The 24120-nt window shown below is 39.2% G+C and overlaps 1 non-coding gene across 1 annotated transcript; it reads right to left on the reverse strand.

The window, feature by feature from the left end:
- Positions 1-2903: 2903 nt before the first annotated feature.
- LOC115279582 lies at positions 2904-3091 on the reverse strand. Its single transcript, XR_003903523.1, has one exon. It is a non-coding gene; the product is annotated as a U2 spliceosomal RNA (small nuclear RNA).
- Positions 3092-24120: the final 21029 nt, after the last annotated feature.

Raw genomic sequence — 24120 nt, forward strand, 5'->3', positions numbered from 1 at the left:
AACAACTAGCTAATATGCATAACAATTTAAAAATATGATCACATTTTTCAGTGTGCTAAACTCAGCTGTATTATTGTTTATACTAAGTCTGTTAACTGAGTGAAAAAATGGAAATTTGCTCCTGAATACAACTCCTCTTAAGTTTACATATTGTATATCCTATCAAATTGATTAATTAAAAAGTAATTCTTAAGTTCAGTGCCTCTATAATCAATAATGTGGATAACATTTATCATCCAAAAGGAAATTGTGGGCACCTGAACCGGAAGAGTTTTAATTTTCCAGTTGGTTATTTGAAGTTAAACTAAAAGAGGGCTCCTATTTATAATTAAGCTATCTGAACAAATCATATATAAATTACATTCCAACTCAATGTGTTGGTCATTTATCTGCCAGGTGAGTGCATTTTTTGGTGCTCGGTTATACTAAAGAAACGATTGAACTCCAGGTTAAAATATTTTGCCTTGGTAATTTAATTCTTTATGGTTTGTGATCTTGAGAAATTATTTACTGAGTCATTACTTAATATTTCATTTACTGTCTCCTTGTCTCTAAAATGAACCTATGATTTATCAAGCATTTACTATGCATAAGGCACTGTGTTGGTCCCTTTGTAGACCATACCTCATTTAAGCTTTAGGACAAACATATTGTACTAGAGTTAAGAAATAAGATAACAGAAATCCTGAGAGGTTAAATAACATTTCCCAGCATGAGTCACAGAATAAGCTAAAAAGGGTAGATTTGAATGTAGGCCTATCAGGCTTCTTCTTGATAGTATTCTTCGATAGTTCTTTGAAGTGTTCCCTCCTGAGGAAGAGTATAAAAATGTTTGCCCTACCCACCTCCCAAGTTTGTATGAAGTTTGTAGCACACTATCTTGCCCAAAGATGTTTGCAACAACATATTTTCTATTCTACATGCTCTTCTTAAATGTGATGTTGATAATCCTCCACTGAGAGACAGAGTCTTGGTTCTCTTCACTGGACTGAATTCTAATTTCCTAGACCGATAGACTGCAAGAGAAGTGATACTAATGACTTCTGAGGCCAGGTCCTAAATGACAAGATGATTCTCCTGGCTCTTTCCTTCTCTTGGATTGCTTGACTGGGGGAAGCCAGCCACCATACTGTGAGGATAGTCAAGCAGCCTGGAAAAGAATCCCACATGGAGAAAAACAAGCTTTTGGCCAACAGCCAAAACCAATTTGCCAACTATGTGAAAGCACTTTGGAAGTAAATTCTCTAGCTTTAGTTAAGCCTATGGATGACTGCAGTCCCAACCCGAATCCAACTGTAACAACATGAGGGATCCTGTGCCAGAATTACTTATCCAAACCACTCCCAAATAATTATGCATGGAGAGCAGAAGAAATAATGCAGGATTATTATTGTTTTAAGCTATAAAATTTTGGGGTGATTTGTTGCACAGCAATTAATAATCCAAGGCTCAAATAGAAGTATGTATTTTAAGCTCTATAAACTGTATATGAATCACTTATGAATCTAAAGCCTGCTTTATAAATGCAATTGGGTGTATATATTCTGACCCAGCCAATTTAAATAAATAGGCACTTTTAGCCAAATAATCTAGATTGTGGCTATGACACAAATAATCTAAACCCCAATTTGTATCAACTTTACTATAATGGCATTAAAATAGCAGCCTGTTAAATTGACTTCCCATCAGGAAACAACTCTGGAAATGGAGAAAAAGCAAACTTTATGTTTCATATTGTACTTCACAGTTCACAAAGACCTTTAAGAAGCATCATTTCAGAATGATGAATAAATCAGAAACCGATTTACTACAAAGCTAAGGAAGCTCTTTGGCTTCTGGGTCCCTGGCAGGCACAAGTCCCTTCTGAGACCTGGCAATGTGTTCCCATGCTCCGTGCTTTTGTAAAATTTGCAAAATTTTACAGTATTTTAACTACAATTTGTTACAAGCTCTCTTTACCTATTCTCACATGTCTCTTCCTGGCCTTGTCTTCACGTGTCTACTTTCTTTACAGTATTTTTGACATCGGCTAAATAAAACTTGAGCGGGATATACAGTTTTCTTAATGTATTTTGATTTCTTTTCTTATTCTACATTTCTACATTTATATCTAATTTTGTTTTGATAGTTTCATAATGCTCTTTTTAAACCAGGTTACCCTCAATTCTATAAGCTGCAAGCTCCACAGAACCTGGAAGGACCTTTGATCACTTTGTGTTACAATCACGGGGACCCTGTGAGGTCATTACGGGACATGCTATTATCCCAGTTTTATAATGAAAAAGTTGAAATTCTGAAATTCCCAATGACTTATCCAGGCCATGTAGTTAATAAGATACCAAGAGAAAGTGCAAACCCCAAACCTCTGATTCCTGGTTCGGTGCACTTTCCACCAATCCACTCTTCTGGAATTACACGCCCTCTCCACTTCTTCCTTTAATTTCCCATCCAAATGGATGCATCCTGTGTCCCATTCTTTTCAATCCTGGTCTATCCTATGATTTATATGATACTGTCATTCCTCTTTAATTTACAATGAATAATTTGAAACATCATTCAAGAGCTGCCTTCAAAGCTAATAACCTTAGAAATGACTAGTGTAGGGTTTTCAAGCACAAAGGCAGGCTCCTCTAGGTTACATTTCAAGTGGAAGACTTTTCCCAGTGCTTTCAAATCTCATAATCTAACTGTATGTTGAGCTAGGAAAAGGAATTATAGGATGCAGCAGGGGTAAAGGCAGAAAACTTGATGATGCTTGGCTGGACTTTCCCATGAGAGTTGCAGAAGATACAGGATGAATAATGTCTCTCTTGCAGATGACTTGGTTGGTGAAAGCAACCCTCAGCTTTGTGCACTGTCAGCCTGGCTAACTTTTCCCTCAGTGAGTGTCTTGTCTCCTTCCCAGGCTAAAGTAGCATTCTGGACTATCCTTGCTTCTCTTCAGGAGGGGAGTGCCAGCATTTCCACCTTCCAATGAAAACAGAGTCTGTTTTGAAACCTGCATTACCTCATTGAGGCCTCTTAGGTCCTTTTACAGAGCTAACAAATCAGATACTACACTTGATCTTAGTCAAAAAGGCTGAGAAGCAATCAGAGCTAACAAATCAGAACCCTATTTGTTGACTCAGAAAGGGGAAGAAATAAAGCATTCCCAAGAGCAAAACTGAACCAGGTAGAGTTGAGGCATAGAAGGAACTGATTTCAATTAGTTGTAAAGAGTAATAATGAATGTTCAAAAGATCCCTTCCCAAAATGTCCTTCAGCTGATCGTTTATCTCCACTCCTTTCCCTCTTTAGAGACACCATCTTTTTGCAGCAAATCTTACTGTAACAATTAATATGGAGATGGAGATGAAGTGACTAAGTCCCCTTGACACCTGTGTCTGATCTCTGTTTGGCAGGGATGGGAGGGAGTGAGGCAGGAGGAAATAGTTAAGTGCAGATGTGGTCCCCTCCCCCACCACACTGCAAAAATGCAGGCTCTGTGTCATTAAGATTCTTCTATTAGATTCTTGCAAATCTCTTTCCAAAGATAACAAATTGTGGGGCCATCTTTTTTGATTCCACTAATGCCATTTTGGCTAAAATGTAATTTCTCCAATGTGTATTATCAACAATATTTACAGTTGATATTTTATATAATATAAGATTTGCATCATTTAATCTGTTTCAATATCAACAAATAACACATTAATTTGTCTAGTTCTTTTTGCTTCAGTTTATGTGTAAAATATCCTAACTGGTCTCTCTTCCTGTCTCTTCATTGCCTCATCCCAATTTTCTAATGGACCACTCATTAAACACCCATTAATATGCATATCATTTTGACCTTAAGCCTTCTTGTCCCTCTTACTTCTTAATTCTCTCAGGATTCCCAGTCTTGCTCCTACCAGTTTCCATTTTTAGCCTTTTCCTTTCTTTCTATAATGAGATTTAAAATGATATTCACCAGTATTCCAGGAGGTGGCCCCTGGAATATGAGCCATCAGACCTGACCAGACTTCCCGGGTGCTGGAAACAGCTGCAGGTTGGCAATGTGGCTGCCATTGCCAAGGCTTTAGTGGGAGGCAGACAATAAGAGAAGTGGCGAGGACAGCCCAGTGATGCTGTGAGCACCTTGTGTGGATGCAGACAAGAGAATCTGGGAGTAGAGATTTGTGAGTGACACCCTGTGAAGACTTCAGAAAGATGGGCACAAGAAATTTTCGGATGCCCTTCTGTGATTTGCTATGTCTCTTCTTCAAGAAAACATACAGGGATGCCTGGGTGGCTCAGTTAGTTGAGCATCTGACTGGCTCAGGTCATGATCTCATGGTTTGTGGGTTTGAGTCCCACGTTGGGCTCTGTACTAACAGCTCAGAGCCTGGAGTCTGCTTTGGATTCTGTCTCCCTCTCTCTCTCTGCCCTTACACCACTCAACTTCTGTCTCTTTCTATCTCTCAAAAATAAATAAACATAAAAATTTTAAAAAGAAGAAAACCTACAGTAAAGAGAAACATTATTGCTATTTATTTTGAGAGAAAGAGAAAGAGAGAGAGAGAATGAGTAGGGGAGAGGCAGAGAGAGAGGGAGACAGAATTCCAAACATGCTCCACTCTGTCAGTGAAGAGACCCATGGGAGCTTCAAACTTACGATTTGATCCCAAATCAAGGTCAGATGCTTAATCGACTGAGCCACACAGGCTCGCCGTGATAATAACATCATTTTTAAAGTTTTCCTATAACTGAGGGTTTTTGTGTGTGTATGAGTTTGCCAGTGGCGTAAGGGAATGCAGAGACTGTGGTCATCAATTGTAGGGTAGCCTAGAAACATTTTGGGGAGCAGATCTCTCCCTCTCCATGTCTCCACTCACTGCCCTTATCCCCATTCTGCCTACTGAGAAGTCTCACCTACACCAATAAGAAAATATGCCTCAAGAGACAAGAGTTGCCTTGGGCTACATTTCCACTGAGACTCTATTTTAGGTAGATGGCATTGACAGTTCAGTGCCTGCTGTGGGCACCACTGTTGCACTGGCTTTGACTTCTGGCAGCAGGCAGGATTTCATGGCTATGCTAAGGAAGTGGTTTGTAAAATTTAGGAAAGAGTGGGTATGACCAAAGCCACCATGCATGAGTGTAATACTTCTTTTCACACCCACACAGATTCCCTTATTCACTCTCAAGAATTCTCTTTCTCCTCTCTGGCAAAAGGCCCACAGACCTTGTGGACTATCCATCATAGCTTGTGCATCAGTTTGGCCATTTATATTTCTAGAACACAACTTTCTCTTTATCAGACTTTGTAAATAAAATAGGAAAATTAGTTATAAATGTGTTTTCTGGTATTTATGTCACTCTCCTGACATATTTGTGTATCTCCCTCTTTCCCATGATATAAAAAGTTGTTGGAAAGAAGAAAGATTTTATACAAAGACCCCTTAGCCACCTACAATTTCAGTATCATTCATTCCCTAGCTGGAAGTATTTTATGTGCTGCAATGAAAGCAGTCTCAGCAGGTGTTTGATTAGTGATCTTAATATGTTTATAGTTCTAATTATTTTTTGTCAGATAAGAATCTCAACCCAGACTCGAATAAGTGAACTAGGTCAAACTTGTAGATGGTTCTGACTCCTGTCCCAGATTTCCCTTCCTTCATGTCCCCTTCACCCCACTGCTTAGAAAAGAGGGCATATATGAAACCCTTAGCTCTCTTAGATGCCCAGAAAAGAGCATGTCCAATACACGGTGGCCATTACCAATTGAATTATTAATGACAGAATTAAGACTAGAGCCTTTTTCACTCCTCTTCTGGGCTCTTACATTTCCTTATACTGAAGCATACACAGTCCACACTTTGCTTTGGCTTTCCTGTTGTTATTTTCACTGTTCCCTCACCTGCCAAGTCTAGCCCAGGCCCAATCAGCAGTCCAGCCAGGTCACCTACTCTATGAGCAAGCTGGTGCACACATGCACACACACAAACACACACACACACACACACACACACACACACACACACACACACACACAGAGGAGCACCCACGCTTCCTTCCTTCAGGGCAGGATGGCTTTAATACTTTAAAATACTCTGTGTCTGCCTCTCCCTCTCAGAGTAGAATTTTCCCCTCTATGCCTTATAAAATGGATTTTTCTCTGTCCCCCTCTCACAGCTCTTTTTTATAATCTCCTCTGCCTTTTCCTCCCCTTGTTTGCCTTACTTTCCTGTCTTCTTGGTCTTTCCTCTCTCCCAGTCCTGCCTCCGAAATGACAGATGAGCCTACTTGATTACATGCTTGGTTTTGTTCCACCAACTATATCCAATGAGCTCCCTTGGTCTTTGCCTCAATCTGGAGGTATTACAAAAGGACTGAGTGCTATACGAACGCTTGTGGCAATATCATATCTCACATCAGGTCTTATGGTCACAACAGGAGCACTGTTGGAATAAATATGGGAGCCAGGTGCCAGTGATGGTGCCAGTACAAGGTCCCTAGTCCCCAGTCAAGGGATCCACGGAACCCACAATGACATACTACCTGATGAATGAATGCCATCTGGAAGCTCAAGTCTGACCAGGAGGGCAGTAAAGTCATGATGCTCAGTATTTAATTTTAATTTCCCTGAATAACCCAGAGAGAATTTTGTAATTTGCAATATTGTAAATTTTGCCAACATGTGGAGCATTAAAACACTGTTTATCCAGTACACTCTGCCTAATCATACTCTGGCTGTCTTTCTGATTGTTGATTCATTTGGTTCATACTTACAAGGGAAGAAATATATTCCAGAAAGCACTTGTATAGATGAGCTCTGAAACCAAAGCAAAGACTGAACTACTGAGGATAATTGGGTTTAGAATTAAAATGTGCTACTTCTAGGGAAAAGTAAATCTATAGATACTGAAGGAGTTGAATTCTCACGTGTAACTGGGATCAAGAAATAAGTGTTGAAGTAAATCTTACTTTCCCAGATTCCTTGCTCATTCAAGGCACGTACCTCTACATCATTTCTTTCATTGGACAAGAGTAAACATTAACTTCTCTTGCCAAAAGTTCTGTTAACTAGAGAATTCCATTAACCTAAAATCTCTATTGTTGGTGCTTTGCTAGTGTAATTTCATATATAATTATATGATATACATAATCATATAGTATAGATGTACTGTATCATATAATTATATATATCATATATATGATATATTATAGTTATAATCAAGAACTTATGGTTTGGTCAAATTATAAAGCACATATCTAATAATTTAAGAAATTCTCTTATCATTTCAACAAATACTTAAGAATCTTTTATATGTGTGATAGACGTGCAATACCAAATTGTGTTCAGTTAGTTCCCATGGTAAGGATATGTTATTATAAGTTAATTACTTAAAGATTTGTATGTACATACAGGATCAGATTTAGTTTTTATTTCTTGTTTCTTGAATGCTGCATATTGAGTGATATATATGATTCCATATATTATAATCCATGCAAGATACATATGCTCCTTTTTTCTTCAGGCATATCTTCCTCCTTATTGTGAACTGTACCCTAATTTGTCTTTGGGAACTATCCCTCCCCATTGTAAGCAATAAAATATTATTTATAGGATATATATTTACTCAAGTAGCTTGTACAAATAATTTACTTGATTTTCTTCTTGGATTATTTGTAGGTCAAGTGGTTGCCTTTTGTTTCCTCTTAAATGCATTTCTTCTTCACCACAAATCAATGAAATTGAGACCAACGGGGCAATGTTTCTCTCAAATTCGTAGTCCAAGTAGTTTATTCCCATCTCTGCCTGGCTCTCCCCTCCCTTCCTGAGAGCTCACTGTTTACACTGTATTTGGCTTTCTGCAGTCTCTATGACTTTTATTCTTGGTTGAGAGAGTAGAGAGCAAAGAAAGTTGATGGCGGTATAAGACACATCTGCCCATTAAATAGGCATATTACTGAGGCTCCCCTCTTCCACAACCATTCACTAGGTTTAGGAATACTCCTGAGCTATCTTTCCTCCTTGAGCCAGAGACTCAGCCACCTAATGAGTCTAGCCTGAAGGACCTCATTCTAATAACATCATCTGTAATCCAAGCCCACAGCCTGGACCCCAGAGCTGTGACTTAGAATGAGGTGGTGCCATCATTAATCCAGGGGAAAAGCTTGGAGCTTTAATAACATTTGCTCTCTATACTGAAAGTTTTACATCCCAATGACTTTTCAAAGGATTAATTACAGTTTTCTCTAAGAGCAAATTGTGAAACTCAGTAGCTTGTCTTATTTTGCTGCAGGGATGATTCTCATCTGGCTAACATTCAGAATTTAAATAGGTGTCCTAAGAGCCCAGGTAGCTTAAGAACTCCCTGGGCTCTCTTTACAGCTGAGTTATGCACCACAAGCTCCTGTTAGAGGAACCACCTGTGACCGAAATGCTGTGGAGACTGCATCTTCTATATACTTCATGAATACTTCCCTTCCCCACCTCCTAGTAAATACCTAGCAATTAGGTGGCCTGTATCAGTAGGGGACAATGTCATCCCTGTTTAGAGACTCCACCAAGCTAGTTCTTCATTCACCTGTGAATAAACCAATTTTCTCTCAATTTTCCTGATGGAATATACTCATCCCTCTACTTCTCTCCTGCTCCCATCTACATATTTCCCACATGGTTTATTATATAAGACGTTAGAAAATGTAGAAGGCACATGTGTAGTTGCCATGTTTGAAAGCGTCTGGTTTGGGTTCAAAGATAAATGCCTCCCACTCCTCGTCTTACCAGCAGCTTACACACTGATTCTTACAGCAGGAGTGGCTTCTGGAAGCCTGAAATAATTTTGGTGACTCTGCAAAAGAAGTGGATATTTTTGTAGCATCTATATCTAGTCAAAAAGCTTCTTAGTGTCCATTGTACTACATCATCAACGAATTCTTGAGATGCATTGACCTTACCTAGTTTTTTTTTTTAGCAAAGATGTAATGACTTAGACTCCCTGCATTTAAATGTGTACTGAGTATTTAATTGTGTAACCTTGGGCAGGCGCTTTATCTCTCTGTGCCCCAGTTTTCTGTAAAATGGGAATTGATAATAATGGTATCAATCTCATGGGGCAATTATGAGTATTAAGTGAGGCATTCTGTTAAAAGTGCTTACGATCACTGCTGTACCTAGTAAATGCTCAGTTGATGCTGGATATTAAATTGCTACGAGACAGACCACTGCACTCGAGTCCCCATCCTTGACTCAAACATGCAGTAAGTATCTACCATTTGGGTTTTTCTTGTGTCTGGGCTACGGTGATGAATAAAATACAGTTTCTGTCCTCAGGAAAAAAGCAGTGAGTCCAGGGCAAAGCCACAGAATCAGTTATACAGCCTACAATATGGTTATAGGTAGTAATTACCATGAACATTTATTGAATCCTTAATACTATGCTGGGCATTTCACATGGATTACTTTATTTAATATTTTCAGAAACGTATGCAGTAGGCACTATTCTTTTATTTATCGTTCAGATGAAGAAATTAAAGCTTAGAAAGATTAAGTAACTTTGGATCTGTCAGACTCCAGAGACAATGCTTTTCACTATTTTTCTTGACTGTTGACATACAAATATGTACCATGTGTTAAGAGTGCCCACAAACAGAAGAACTAACTCTGTGTTTTGAGAACCTCTGAAGAGGAGGGGGATACTTGAACTGAGTCTTGATGGAAGAAGAAAAAATTAAAAGAATGAGGGGGTGGCCATAACATTATGGCATCATGGGTGCAGAGGCTGGGAAGGGGTGATAGAATAGGAAGGTCCATGGGAAATGGCCTGGGACACAACACTAAGAAATTTGGATTCTGGTCTTGTGTTTAAGACAGGTTTAGAAGAAGTTATAACACAACATCAAAACACAACTTTGCCAAAGCAAGGGCCTAGGAAGAACCCTGAATAAAACTCAGAATTAAAATAAAAGCAATGAGTCCCTGACATGGAGAGGAGTTGGGCACACAGATTTGGGCAGCACATTTATTTTCGGTCATATTCGATGACTTTCTATCTCATCTGCCAGATTTTTGGTTTTATAAATGCAATGACCATGCTAATTTTGCTCACTATTTTAATTCCAAAGCCTAACATCATAGTACATCGAAGATGTGTGTGTGTGTGTGTGTGTGTGTGTGTGTGTGTGTGTGTGTGTCTTGAAATTTTGGATGACTAAAAGCTCAGAAGAGGGACACCAGATATTGTGCATGGTCAGGAAATCAAAATGAAGGGATTCTTGAGCTGAGCCCTGGAGGATGGTTAGACATTAATAGGCAAATGGTGGAAGAGAGGGAGATGCATTGGATAGGAGAGGTCATTGGACAAAGATATGGAAAAACAAGGATCATGGTGCATTCAGACAACTTTAATGGTTGGTCTGACTAGAACACGGGTTGTTAGCCTATATAGTCCTATTGACATTTTGGCTGGATGATTCTCTGCCATGTGTAGCTGTCATATGCATTTAGCAGCACCCCTGGCCTCTTCCCAGTAGATTCTAGTAGTATCCCCATTCTCTTCAGGTGTGAGAAATAAAGATGTCTCCAGATATTGCCAAATATTCTCCCCCCTGCAAATTCAGAACCACTGCTAGGGCTTTTTGTGTGAAGAGGAAAAAATAATATGAGGATATAACACAATATGTTGCTAGAGAGGAAAACAGAGGGTAGATTTCAAAAGATGGTTGTATGTCATGACCAAAGTAGATGGGCTTAGCCTGAGTCCAGTGGAAAATTCCTGAGGCATTCAAACAGAGAAGTACCACGAACACAGCCATGTGTTTGGGGAAAAACACTTGGCAGCTGTGGTTTGCAGGGAATGAGGCTTGTCTACAAGGAGAACAGGCTGTTTTAGTCCTCTAGGCAAAAAAAGATGAGCCCTGAACCAAAGACAGTGCAAGAGAACAGAAGGGAAGTTGAGAGTCTTAGGAGGTTCTGTTAAATCAACATAACCAAGAGATGATTATCGGCATAGATGAGAGGAGATGAAAGGGACTCTTTCAAGGATTCAGGGAAAGCTAACCAAGATACCATTTGCTGGAAGCTAAGCAGTTAATTCACAAGAGAAGGATGCTAATTGAATGAACAAGCGTGAAGTGAAAATGCCAACCCCAGTGAGGAAACACTGCCAAAGCTAGCACGCACAAATGGAGAAAAATGCAAGCAGCATTAGTGAGGTGCTCCTGAAAATGGAGTCTAACTACATTAAAGGATTCAGACAGAGGGAAACAGATGGTTGCTGCGATGTCCTCCAACACTTGACAAGCTGGATAAATAATTGTTGCCAGGGAAGGAATAATAAAAGCATGATTTTGCCAGCATGAGGTGCTGCCATGCATGGCCTTTGGTTCAGAGCATGCTTCTGGAGGCAAAGGAAAAAAATAAATATGGAGTGATGGAGGGAAATCAATTAGCCCCACACAGATGGGCTTTCAACATTCTAGAGACCGTTAGTGTCACTAATATGAAAGGTTAAGTAAGGTGGGAAGAGAAATAACATGAAAAATGTTGAGTCGGGGGCTTTGCGAGATTGCCTCACAGCAGCAGGAGTGCCCAAATGGATCATGAAACAGCTGTAGAGGACGGACCCGGACCCAGCTGGCCAGGCCTGGGCCTAGCGCTCAAGCCAAGCTCCCCTGAGGGTGTGGAAAGTCAGATTTACAGAGGCATCTCTAAGTCCTGAAGATTCCATTGACCAAAGAAACCCACAGGGTGTATGTGGGGTTTTGATGGAGGGAAGGGATGGATGGATTGTCTAAAACAGGCTGCTTTTTCCCCATTAAATATATTATTTTCTCAAGTTCATATTACACAAATTTGTTTTGAAGTAAATATTTGGCACAAAAGTCTGGTTAACAGAACAGAAGAGCACAGAAACGAGAATAATGTATAATTAAATGTGAAGGATTGTGTAAAGGCTTCATGTAAAACTCAACAAATTGAGATGGATGAGGAGAGAGAAGGAGGGAGAGGGGGAGGAGGAGGAGGAGGAGAAAAAGAAGAAGAAAAAGGAGAAGAAATATGTAAGAAAAATCAGCATACTTTTTCTACCAGAAACAATGTTTCTTAAGCCAGAGCCTGGGGTAATAATTTGAGGTTTTGCTAATGTCTCTCTTTTATCATTCATAATTGAAATGTTATTGGCATTTCTTAGGCATCTGAAGAGGAGTTTAATTTATTTTCATCTTTTCCAAATTTGATATCAATAATATGCATGAAGCCACATAGTGCCTAAATGAGACTTCAAAAGCAGTTACTATAAATAAAGAAACTTACTTGCATTTTTTATAGCTCTTTACATGATTTTATTTGATCCTGACAACAACCTTGTGAGAGAGGCTGAGAAGGTGTTATTTTCATTTTTTTTTGCAATAGATATGGCAATACAGATTTAGAAATCCTAATGAGTTTTCCAAGCCTTCCCGGCTAGTTGGGATTGAAAATCAGGTGATCTGATTCTCCGTCAACTACTTCTTCCACTGTGGCCCGGTGCTGCCAAAGGGTGCCAGGCTTACCTAGAACCAACATCCCTGGACCTGAAGTCACTCATCAGCACCAAAGCCATCCCTGCCGATAGCAGGCTCTCTCTGCCTGATTTTCCTTATTGGCCCATACCCTTACTTTAAGACTAGTAAAGGTCACCTCTTCTAGAAAGTTCTCTTTGATTAATTCAATTGTAATTAACTTCCTTTAGACGAAGAATATCTTAATTCTTAATTTGTACCATGTTGGATTGCATTTTTTTAAATGGTGACTTTAATTGTAGTAAAGTTTTTTTTAATTATTTTAATATTTATGTATTTTTAAGAGAGAGAGAGAGACAGAGCGTGAGTCAGGGAGGGGGCAGAGAGAGAGGGAGACACAGAATCTAAAGCAGGATCCAGGCTCTGAACTGTCAGCACAGAGCTGGATGCAGGGCTTGAACCCACAAACCATGAGATCATGACCTGAAGTAAGACGCTTAACTGACTGAGCCAGCCAGATGCCATGAAGTCTTTTTGATATGCATTTACGTCGCAGCAAAGGGTTTCAAAATTATTTAAAAATTTGAAATTGTTATTTTGTACGTAAAATGGGCTGAATATTACCAACTTCATATGGGTCAGCTTAATATTGACCATCGTTTTATAAGGTTTCTTTCTCCCAGTTCTCCCCTCCTCTCATTCAAGAAATTATGCTGATCTCAGCTAATCGCTTGCCTCAGTTCCAAAACAAAACAAAACAAAGGTGATAACAGAAATCAGAAGAAAAAAGAATCTTTTCTGCCTTTGAGTTCTCCGAAACCTAAAATTTAAAGGAAAAAGAATGAACTTAATAAATAGATAAACGTTTTGGGAAAAACATTTTGGGTAAAAGCAAAACAAAAAAATAAAAAAAAAAAAACAACACTTGGCTAGGAAGAAAGAAAAAAATAGATTCATCAGATAAGGGAAAAGATGGGGAAGAAACTGCTAAAGAGATTAGATCGAACTCCATGTATAGGTGTTGAAACGGTCTGAGACAAGAGGGCTGGATCTGCGGAATTGCTGATTGTGATAAAATCTAGATGCTTGTGTCACTCAAGAGACGGCTGCCCATTGTCGGTGGATAGAAACCATTGGCAAGCTGAGGCAGCACCACGAGTCTGCTGGGATGGTGACTACCCAATGGTGGCTGCCTCAAGGCTACATATACTGTCCTTTGATAGTCATTAGTAGGCTGATCCTTAATCATCCCAAAAAGAATGACTCCACTCTATACCTGGAGTTGTTGAGCGCCCGGAGCATACTTTCCTTTCTAGAGACAGCTCTTCTTCTTTGCGAGGAGAGCCCAACTCCGACATTGTCTACTCAATGTTTCTGCAAACTGCTTGACCAATTCCCTCAAGGCAGAAGTGTCTTCAGGTGCACATTTGCCGTCTTACACTTGCATATGAATGTACAAAGCTCATAGCACTTTTCTATCTAATTTTATTTTTAGATTTTCCCAACAGATTTTTCAAACAAAAGAGAAAAATGCTAAGAATTAAATTCTCTTTTTATTTTTCCCACTGAGTCTTCATGAGGGGATACTTCTATGTATTATCAGGACATATGGCATTTCTCACCCATTTTAATACTGTGTTTGGAAAGAGGGAAGACTCCATAACTGAGTTATTGAGCCTGTTGTGTTCCAGGTGCTTCAAGAAGATTAATCTGGCATTGGTGTGCAAAATGGATGAAGTGGCAAGATGACAGGTTTGGGGAGGCATTGGTAATCATCCAGGAATGAGGTGATCTGTTCAGAGGTGCCTTATTTCGCCAGGCTTTAAAAAGGATAATTATTTCAGTGATATGTTATCTAAAACTTGGGCTAATCACTAGAACAAATAAATTATTTATTCATATGTTTCTCTCTTTGGTGCCCTGAAATTACTGGGCCAGAAAAGATTTATGTGACACATTTAAAGGCCCAAGACAGACCATTGAAAGAAGGAAGATCGATTTCATGGAGATTGCTTCCTTTTGTCAGTAACAGGCTCCTCTTCTTTAAACTCCTTCCCATGTGGCTTCTCAGCAGCATGTCAGAACCCCTATTTGAATGGGAATTGTAAAGAATTCTGGTTTCATCACTATTTGTTGATAAAACAAAAAATGATTTTCAACAAGAGTTAGTGTAGGGGAAGTTCAATGTGGAAGATGATGAAAAACCTCCAACGCTTTTATGGGCTTTGAGGGTAGACTCTTGTTCAGAGGCGCCTGGAGATGAACCTGGTTCCTGCCTAGGTATCAGCGGGCTATGAATACAACCCCACCCATGAACCACCCGCATGTTGTTTATCTTGAATTTTATTTTCTCCTTTATTGCTCTGTTGCTCAAGCCAGAAATTGGACATTGTCCTCATTTCCCTTCCTTTCCTTCAACCTGCACATCCAATCAATCATGAAACTCCTATAGCTCAGTTGCTGTCAAACGTTAGCATCAAAATCACCTAGTGGGCTTCTTAAGGCACAAATTGCTGGGCCCCGGCCTCAGAGGGTCTGGAGTAAGGCCTGAGAATTTGCATTTTTAACAAATTCCCACATCCTGCTGTCAATTTAGAGACTGCACTTTGAGAACACTACTGTACATAGATTCCTGAGACTCTTTCATGTTTGTATCTATTCCTACATGATTTGAGTTCAGATCACCATTGGACATGACCTGATTCTGGCAGTGATCTCCTTCAAAACACAAATCTGATTAAGTCACATCCCAGCTGAAAACTTGAGGGGTCCGTAAAGCACAAACGGTGACGTCCATCTTCCCCACCGCTTTGCCTTCCTCTGAGGCAAGATTTTAATCCTATTGAATTACTATAGGAAGTAAGGACTTTGCTTCCTCTAGAGCTTTAACCCATCATGAACCCGATTCATCCTCCGATTCTCTCATTATAAGTTTACCATACTTCCAGTTACCCTTAATATTCAGTGTTATATGTTGTGACTATGTAAATACCATTCACATCTCAGCCATTTATGATAACTTTGTTTCCTGAACACCTTTTTGTTTCCATAGAGTTAATAATGAGCTCAGAAATCAAATTTTACTGCACTTTTAAAATAGGATGGGGGCCCTGGGTGGCTCAGTTAGTTCAGGGTTCAACTCTTGATTTTGGCTCAGGTCATGATCTCACAGTGTGTGAGTTTGAGCCCTGTGTCAGGCTATGTGCTGATGGTGCAGACCCTGCTTAGGTTCTGTTTCCCTCTCTCTCTGCCCCTCCCCTGCTCACTCTTCCTCTCTCTCTCTCAAAAGTACATATTTTTTTTAAAAAATGGGATGGAGAGGCAGATTAGTTTGCTGTGACTGCCATAAAACATTACCACAAACTTGGGGGCTTAAAACAGCATAAATGTTTTCTCTGATAGCAATGGAGAAGTATAAACTCAAAGTGTTGGCTCTACAGGAGAATCTGTTTCCTGTCTCTTTCAGCTTCTGGTGGCTGTAGGCATTCCTTGACTTGTGGTTACATCACCCCAATCCCTATGTCTGTGGTCACACTGACGCCTCCTCTTCTGTCTCAAACTCCTGCCTCTCTCTTATAAGGATATCCAGATAAACTGGGACAAACTCCTCCTCTCAAAATCTTTAAACATGTCTTTTATGTACATATAAGGTCATAGTCACTCTTTTGCTCTATCAGATAGTATTTGGAGGTTCCAGGGATTAGGACACGGACATATCTTTGGGGGGATACTATTCAATATCCTACAAGGAGATTCATTTCTTGTTTTATATTCTGGAACAGTTTTTATAAAGTAGAGATTAATTATTCCATGAAAATTCCTGTAAAATCTCCCCACAAATTTTGGACTAATTATACTAATTATAACAATCCTTTTAATCAGGTATTCAATTCCTTTAATATATGTAGATCAGATTAAGTGTTCTTTTCCTTATTAAATCAGTTTTGTCCAATTTAGTTCTCCTAGAAAATGACTCAGTTTCTCTAAGTATTGAAATGAATTAAAATAAATGAATTAAAAAAATAAAAATATATGTTACATATATGTGCTATAAATTTCCTTCTAAATACCAACTTAACTGCATTCGGGAAGTTTTGACATGTAGTCATTTTCATTTATTTTTCACTTTAAATATTATAGTATTTTCTACAACCCATGATCTACTTAGTACATTTGAAATTTTCCAAATATACTTTTGCAATTGATTTCTAATTTTATTGCATTGTTTTTAGTGCACATGATCTATATGATATGAATTCTTTGATGTTTGTTGAGAATTACATTGACGAATTTTTGGTCAGTTTTTGAAAATGATCCCTAGAGAATCAAGTATAATATGTATTGTATAGATGTTGGATATCAGTCAATCTAATGCATTTTGTTATTTAAGTTAATTACTTTATTTTTTGTTCAGATCTGTATCACATTTATTTTGTTGTTTAATTGTATATATTTACTAATTTTCTAATTGCTTGATTTATATAAAGAGGAGTGTTAAAAATCTCTTCTTATGGTTATGGATTTGTGGATACACCTCTTCTTGTAATTCTCACATTCACTTGATATATATTGTGAGTATATGCTGCTAGCATACACAAGTTCAACACTGACATATATTTCTGCAGAACTAGTCCTTTCACTATTATATAGTAATTCTCTTTATCCCTAACACTGATTTTCCTTGTCTTGAAGTAATATTCTGATATTAATAGAGTCATATCAGTTTTATTTATGTTAGTATTTTTCAAGTATATTTCTAAGTAGTTTCTTTCACTGTTGGGGCAAGTCATTATATTTCATTGTGTCTCTTTAATAGAATATATAGCTCTTTACATATATTCATAACTGTTACTGAGCAGTGTGAGTTTATTTCATATTTTAGCTTTTTCTTTACTTTTTTTCTCTTTCTGCCTTCTGTTAGAATGTTTCATTTTCCTTATTCACTTATGTACTTTTAAAGATTTGGAAGTTTTATCATTTATAAGGCATTTCTGTTTAGATTTTGTCTTTTCACCTTGGGCAAGATGCTTTATCTTTCTGTGTATATGAGTTTCCCTATCTGTAGAAAGGAGCTGATAGTAAAATATTCCTAACAGAGTTACTGTTAACATTTAATCGGATAATATATCTAAGACGTTCAGACATTTAGCATATGGCCTAGTTCATGATAAACACCCAATAAAAGTAGATTGTGCTTATTATTATGACTAATATTTTGAATATTTGCTATCAATATATGAAAATCTTCCCAGACACTTCACTCACTGAAAAATTTTGAGAAGCAGATTGTGTATTCTAGTGCAATAATGCAGTTTACTGGTGTGCAGGAAGTTTAATTATGTGCCTTCCTGCTAAACCTTTTAGTGGGAAGTCAGAATAGCAGCACTGTGGGAAATTGATTGATTAACTCAATCAAGATCATCCTCAAAGATGACTCCAAAAATATATCTGACGGCTTGTGGCTGAGGATATCAGTCAACATTTGGAAGTAGGAGGAGTCAGGTAGAGGGATCATTTTCTCTGAATTATTAGTCCTGTACAGGAGGACTGTTTTCTGATTACACCTTACGGAGAATTCTTCCTGTCACCTGCTGAGTTTTGAAAATCTCTCTTCAAAATTCATTCCCAAGAAGATTTTTGTTTCACTCTCTAGGGCTTGGGGTATTTATTTGTCCTTCAGAAATATTTTTTAACATAGAATATATACCACAGAATGAACTATAGTTTTTATGAAAATGTACTGCTGAGGGGCTGTGCTGAGGCACTGGTTCTGGTATAAGGGAAGGATCTGTGTCAAATAACCAGGGAATAGAGATAGAGGCCAACTGCTCATGTTCCCCAACCCTGAGAGAATGGCCCATCCTAGGAGCGGGGCTGGGAGGCACATGACGCAGCATCCTTCCACCCCTGCTGTTTGGCTGGATGGCTTACCAGTCAGGCTGATTAAAAGCCGAACTGAGAGGAGACCCTGTTTGTCTTCAGTTGTATTCCATTCTCTACCTCTAGCAGACATGCACCCAAACACACCCACACATGTATGCACATGCACACGCATGCACGCACACAGACTCACATGTGCACACACACATACTCGCTTCTCCTTTCTGTCTCTTCTCTTCCTACTGCCAGTGTCAAGAACAAAGTCACAATTTCACAAGTTAGCTCAACCCATTCTTGAGCAGTTCTAATTGTTAAAAAGATAAAATCCTAACTCCGTCATTCAAAACGTTAGTGAGATCTAACAACTGGGGTCATGGGGTCTTTTATCAGGTTGCCTTCTAGATGTTCACACAAGGTCCTGAGAACAATTTTGGACAAATGATCCATAGCAGAACTTGCAATGCATCATTCAATACTAGATACTTCGGGTACAGAAAGTTGTTAAAAAGGAAAATCTCAGGCCCAAGATGGAGTCACTTAGGCTAGGCCAAATCACTGCTTTAGGGCTTAATTAATACTTAATCTCATTGCAGTTTCAACCTCCCCCAGAAATACAGGTTTAACCTATCAGTCAGGAATTTTCCGATTGGCAACAATGGAGCTAATCTGTCACATAAAGCCTCTTTATTTCCCCAAAGTAAGATGAGGTAATCTGCTTGGTAAGACTCTCTGCCATTTTCCCTAAGGGAAGATGACCTTGACTGAAACAGTCCTTTCATTTGGTCTTAACTTCTTGCTCCACCATCCTTCCATTAAAAGCCTTCCATTTTGTATACTTCTTCAGGAGCTCTCTTCTGTGTGCTAACATCGAATACTACTCAATTCATGGGTCGTTTAGTAAAGCCAAATAGATCTTCAAATTCACTTGGTTGAATTTTGTTTTCCAACATAGTGTAAGAAGCTCAGCTTATACTTCACACCTCCGTTTGAAACATTTCAGCGGCTCTTGGTCGTCTCCACCATGTTACTTAGTGTCATCTGGACACCAGATTTGGACTCAGCCTGTTTATTTTCAGTCTGCAGCAAGGCAAGCACAGGAATTGAGAGTAACTGCGTAGTTACAAGAGTGATTTATGCCAGTTTAATCTCATAATTAAAGATATGACTAGTGTCTTATACCTCCTTATTCTTTCTCTAATTCATTTTAATATGTTTTACAAATGTATAGCCTATGATGGAATAAAAATTTTTAAGCAAAATAGCTCTTTTGCCAAAAAGAAGCCTGAGAAGTTCTGATCTACAGGATAAAATCCCAGCTCTCTGTATGATCTTCAGGGTAATTTGTGCCCTGGTTCCTGCCAAACTCTTCAGATACACCACCTGCCGTTCCCCGTCCCCTCACGGCACTGTGCTCTGGCCATGCGACATCACGTGACCTGTGCTTTTACAAATGCTGCCCCTTCTGCCCGACGTGTCTTTTATATTCACTGCTGGCTGCTAAATTTCTGCTCTTTGGTCAAGCCCAACCTTTCTGAGTGAGTCAGGAACCCTTAGTTGCGAGCGACAGACACACAACTTGAAGAGAAAAGAATTTATGGACAGAGGTGGAGCTTTTTAGACTCAATAGGATCCAGGGACTAGAATGATTTCAGCTATCATTCACTTATTTGCTTTCTCTCTCTCTCTCTCTCTCTCTCTCTCTCTCCACCCTTCTATCTCTCATCCCTGCCATTCTCTTAGCCTTACTCTCTTTTACTGAAGACAGGCTTGCTCCATATGGCAACCCAACCTAAGCAGGCAAGAGGAAAGAGAAGATACCTCCCTCAGCTTCAGAATAAAATCACCCTAGAAAGTACTCTTATTGTTCTCAGTTGGATCACATGCCCACTTTTAACCTTTGAACCAATTACTATGGCCAAGGAGATGGGACACATAAATATTATTATTTTTATATCCATAATTATGGTCACATCTCTCCTAATCTTTAAGACCCCCTTTCCCCTTCAGCGGCAGGAAAAGTATTCAAGATGATTTGGCCTTCATGAGCAAGTTCTGGTGTTTCCCACCACTTTAACTATGGGAGTGAAAGAGCAAGAGTTTGCTGCACTGGTGCCTTTCAGGTGCTGAAATACCCAACCCCAACAGGCCAGGAGTGAATCCTTCAACCCTTGTTAATATTAATTGTTGTGTTGTCTCTTTAGGAAGTCTTTTCTGGTTTTCTCCAGATAAAGATACTAACTACCCATTGGGACTATTTTACATCTCATACACTTTTATTGGTGTTCTTGTAACATCCTACTATAATGTATCTTTCTTTCTAATACATTTTCTACAAAACTCTTCAAGTTCATTCATATTATCTTAATATCTTTGGCACAAGGTAGATGATTAATTTGATGTTTGCTGGAAACAATTATAGCACGGATCCTCTTTACTATAGATGTACATTTACGTAACTTCCTTTAATACTAAAGTTTATACTACTTGAATGTGGAGAGTCCATCACTGCATGCCCAGAAACTGACACAGTGCTCAAAACACAGTAAGTGATAAATAAATGAATGTTGAGGATGAATAATTAAATGAATAAGTTAAGGGAAAATACATATATGACAACTAAAATTTTATTTGTTAAAGAGAATTGGCTGGTACTGTGGGGTTGCATGGTCCATGTCTTTGAGACTTCTAACAACTAATCTCATGACTGCTTGTGCACAATAGAGGTGAGCAGGGACAATTTACCTTACAGAGACAAAATTGGTTGCTGGGCATTGGGCCATAGCTAAGGCTTACGGCTTCCTCCTAGTTCTACCCTGTGCTTGTTAAATAATCCCTCAGGTCAACTTGCTTCCTTTTTTTAATGTTTTTTTTAAATTTATTTTTGAGAGACAGAGAGAGACAGCATGAACAGGAGAGGGTCAGAGAGAGAGAAAGACACAGAATCTGAAGCAGGCTCTAGGCTCTGAGCTGTCAGCACAGAGCCCAATGTGGGGCTCGAACCCATGAACCGTGAGATCATGACCTGAGCCAAAGCTGGATGCTTAACTGACTGAGCCACCCAGGTGCCCCAACTCACTTCCTTTTTAATACTTGGGGTCAAGAGGCAGGGATCTTCTAATCTGTACTCACAGATAACTACAAGATAACATCCATCACTAAAAGTGCTTACCATACAGATTCTCATGAGACATAAAGAGCCAGCTAATGATCTGTATTAACAGAAATTTTCACAGCAGGAATAGGTGCACATCTTGTGTATGGGGCTGGGGTAGGTGGTTAGGAAGAGGGTGGGGAGGATGGCTGTGATTCAGTGTTGTGAATAATAACAAAGTCAGATGATGATAACATTGCCATGGTGACGGGCCATTTCTGTCTCCCTAGCATGCACATAACTTATCATTAGTCATCATCTCCACAATGTCAGGCTGACACAACCTGAAGAATTATTAACATCTCAAAACTGCAGGCATGGGAGGGTTATGCCTTAGCTATTCATTCCTGCTAAGAAAGAGCTACAAACAATCTTTATGTCCTTGTTTGCAGAAATTCTGTTCCACACTGGAAGACTGGAAAGCATACATATTCGGCTTATGGCCTTGATGTGTCTTGTTTGAAAAGATGCCACAGTCTGATTGGAAATATTCACTATGGAAGGAGCTCTGTTACTTGTAAGAAGATGTAAGTTTTTTTGCTATGACTGAGTACTCTATCCTTTATAAAATACTGATAATTATTTTGTCAGTCTTACGTGAAACCCTCTGAAGAAGGTCCCTATTAAGTTCACTCTTTTATCAGTGCACACATGGGCACAGCTGTTTCAAAATCTGTTTATTGTGCTAGGATGAATGCACGCTAGAATGTGCTAGAAGGGTTCTGACCTCAAGAATAGAATCACCTAGGCAAAAACGTTATGGAAAACTCTGAAAAATTTGATTTGACTATAGCCATAAGATTGAACTTGTTACATTGCCTAACATATCATAGATACTAAAAAATATTTGTTAAATAAGTAAACAAGTTTACCAGTGCAGACTTGTGGGTATATGATCATAAATATAGTTCCTGGAGAAAGCTAACACTATAACCGATCTCGATATTTGCTGTTTCCCAAATGCATCAGGCTGCTCAACTCCAATATCTTGGTCCACCATGTTCTTTCCACCTTGAACATCCTTCTCCACTTCCATAAGATAAGCTCTTGCACAATCCATCCTTTTTCTTAAAAAAATAGTTTAATGATTGGTTGGTCGACAGAAATGATAATAACATCAGGGAAAAGAGAAATAAGATTCACCAGCCACCAACATGCCAGGGAGGAATCCCGTGACCTTTCCAAGTCACTGTCCACCCCTGAGGCACGAAGGCAAAAGCACAATCACCATTCTGAAACTAGACTGTAGATTTCAGGAAGGAAACTCAATTTTTGCTTCTCGCCACATATGAGCACATGGCTGGCCATTGAATAAATACTTAACAAACAAAAGAAACCAGAGCAATTATGTTGCTGGAGTCATGCTTCCAGCTCTCCTTACAAAGCTGTGGGATCTCACATTTCAGTCTGGTTTATTTTTACCTCAGAGTTCTCAAGGGCTGTTGTGAAGGCAAAAACAGAACTTCTTTGAAGAAACGATTCTTATTTGGAGTCTTATTACTACCATTCTGGGCAGTGAAGGAATTTTCCAAGAGGTCTCTTAAATACTTCACATCTCCAGGCAGTGTTCCTTCAATATCTTTTAAAATATGAAACACTTTCCCCCTGCAATCTTCTGCCTGGCTCTCCCCACAGGGTGGCTTGCTGAACTGCACAGCATCTCAGCTGCACCTGTGTTTGATCTTGCACACACTGATCTGCAGTCCTGGGTCTTGGACTAAAGGCAACTTCCAGCACTTACATAAAGGCTACTTTGAGCACTCTGCCAAGGACTTGGGAGACACTTTTTTCAAAGAAACAAATACATTTAGTTTCCAGAGTTGGCATGAGGCAAGGCCAAGTTTCACCCGCCGCCCCCCCCCCGCACCTGTTCTTTTTCTCTGTCTCAGGCTGAGCTGTAGCTAATTATATATAGATAGGGGCTAAAAGGAACAGTCACCAAAATCACAACCTCACAGAGACTCTTTGCTAGGAGGAAATCTGGGTCAGGATTGACTTCCAGAAATGCAAATTAAAATAATAGCTCTGTCTGTGTGTCAGAACTAACAAGCTTTACAACATGGTGGCAATAGAGGAAATGTAGTTCACAGGCTCACAATTGGTAAAAATGTACTCTTTCATCTTTAGTGATAGAAGCTGGTTTTCTGAGCCTTTGCACATTGTCCTGAAATGGCTTCGATGCTAAACCCCTCAAGTCTTGGCATGAAACAAGAAGATCTGGGTGCCAGGATCAAACTTTCTTTGGGCTTGTAGATGGTCCGAGAGTCTGGTTTGCTACCAGCATCATTATCCAGTTCTAGTGAAGGAGTTGTATTCCACGGCTTCTTGCATCCCTGATGTAGGTGAACAGACTCTGTGACTAGATTTAACCCCTGGCCAACATCTAAGGACATAAAGGCAGTTGTCTGGTGGAATTCAGCATAGCCCGTGTAGAATCCAGTCCACACAGGGATAAATACAAACAGAGAGGTCATCCATCAGTGGCCTTCTTCCTTTTTTTTTTTTTTTGAAGCTCTGTTTTTATTTACCGTGTTTTTTTTCTCCATAATATTTTATTGTCAAATTGTTTTCCATACAACACCCAGTGCTCTTCCCCTTAAGTGCCCTCCACCATCACCACC

Source organism: Suricata suricatta, chromosome 15, assembly GCF_006229205.1.
Source record: "Suricata suricatta isolate VVHF042 chromosome 15, meerkat_22Aug2017_6uvM2_HiC, whole genome shotgun sequence".
Taxonomy (NCBI): Eukaryota; Metazoa; Chordata; class Mammalia; order Carnivora; family Herpestidae; genus Suricata; species Suricata suricatta.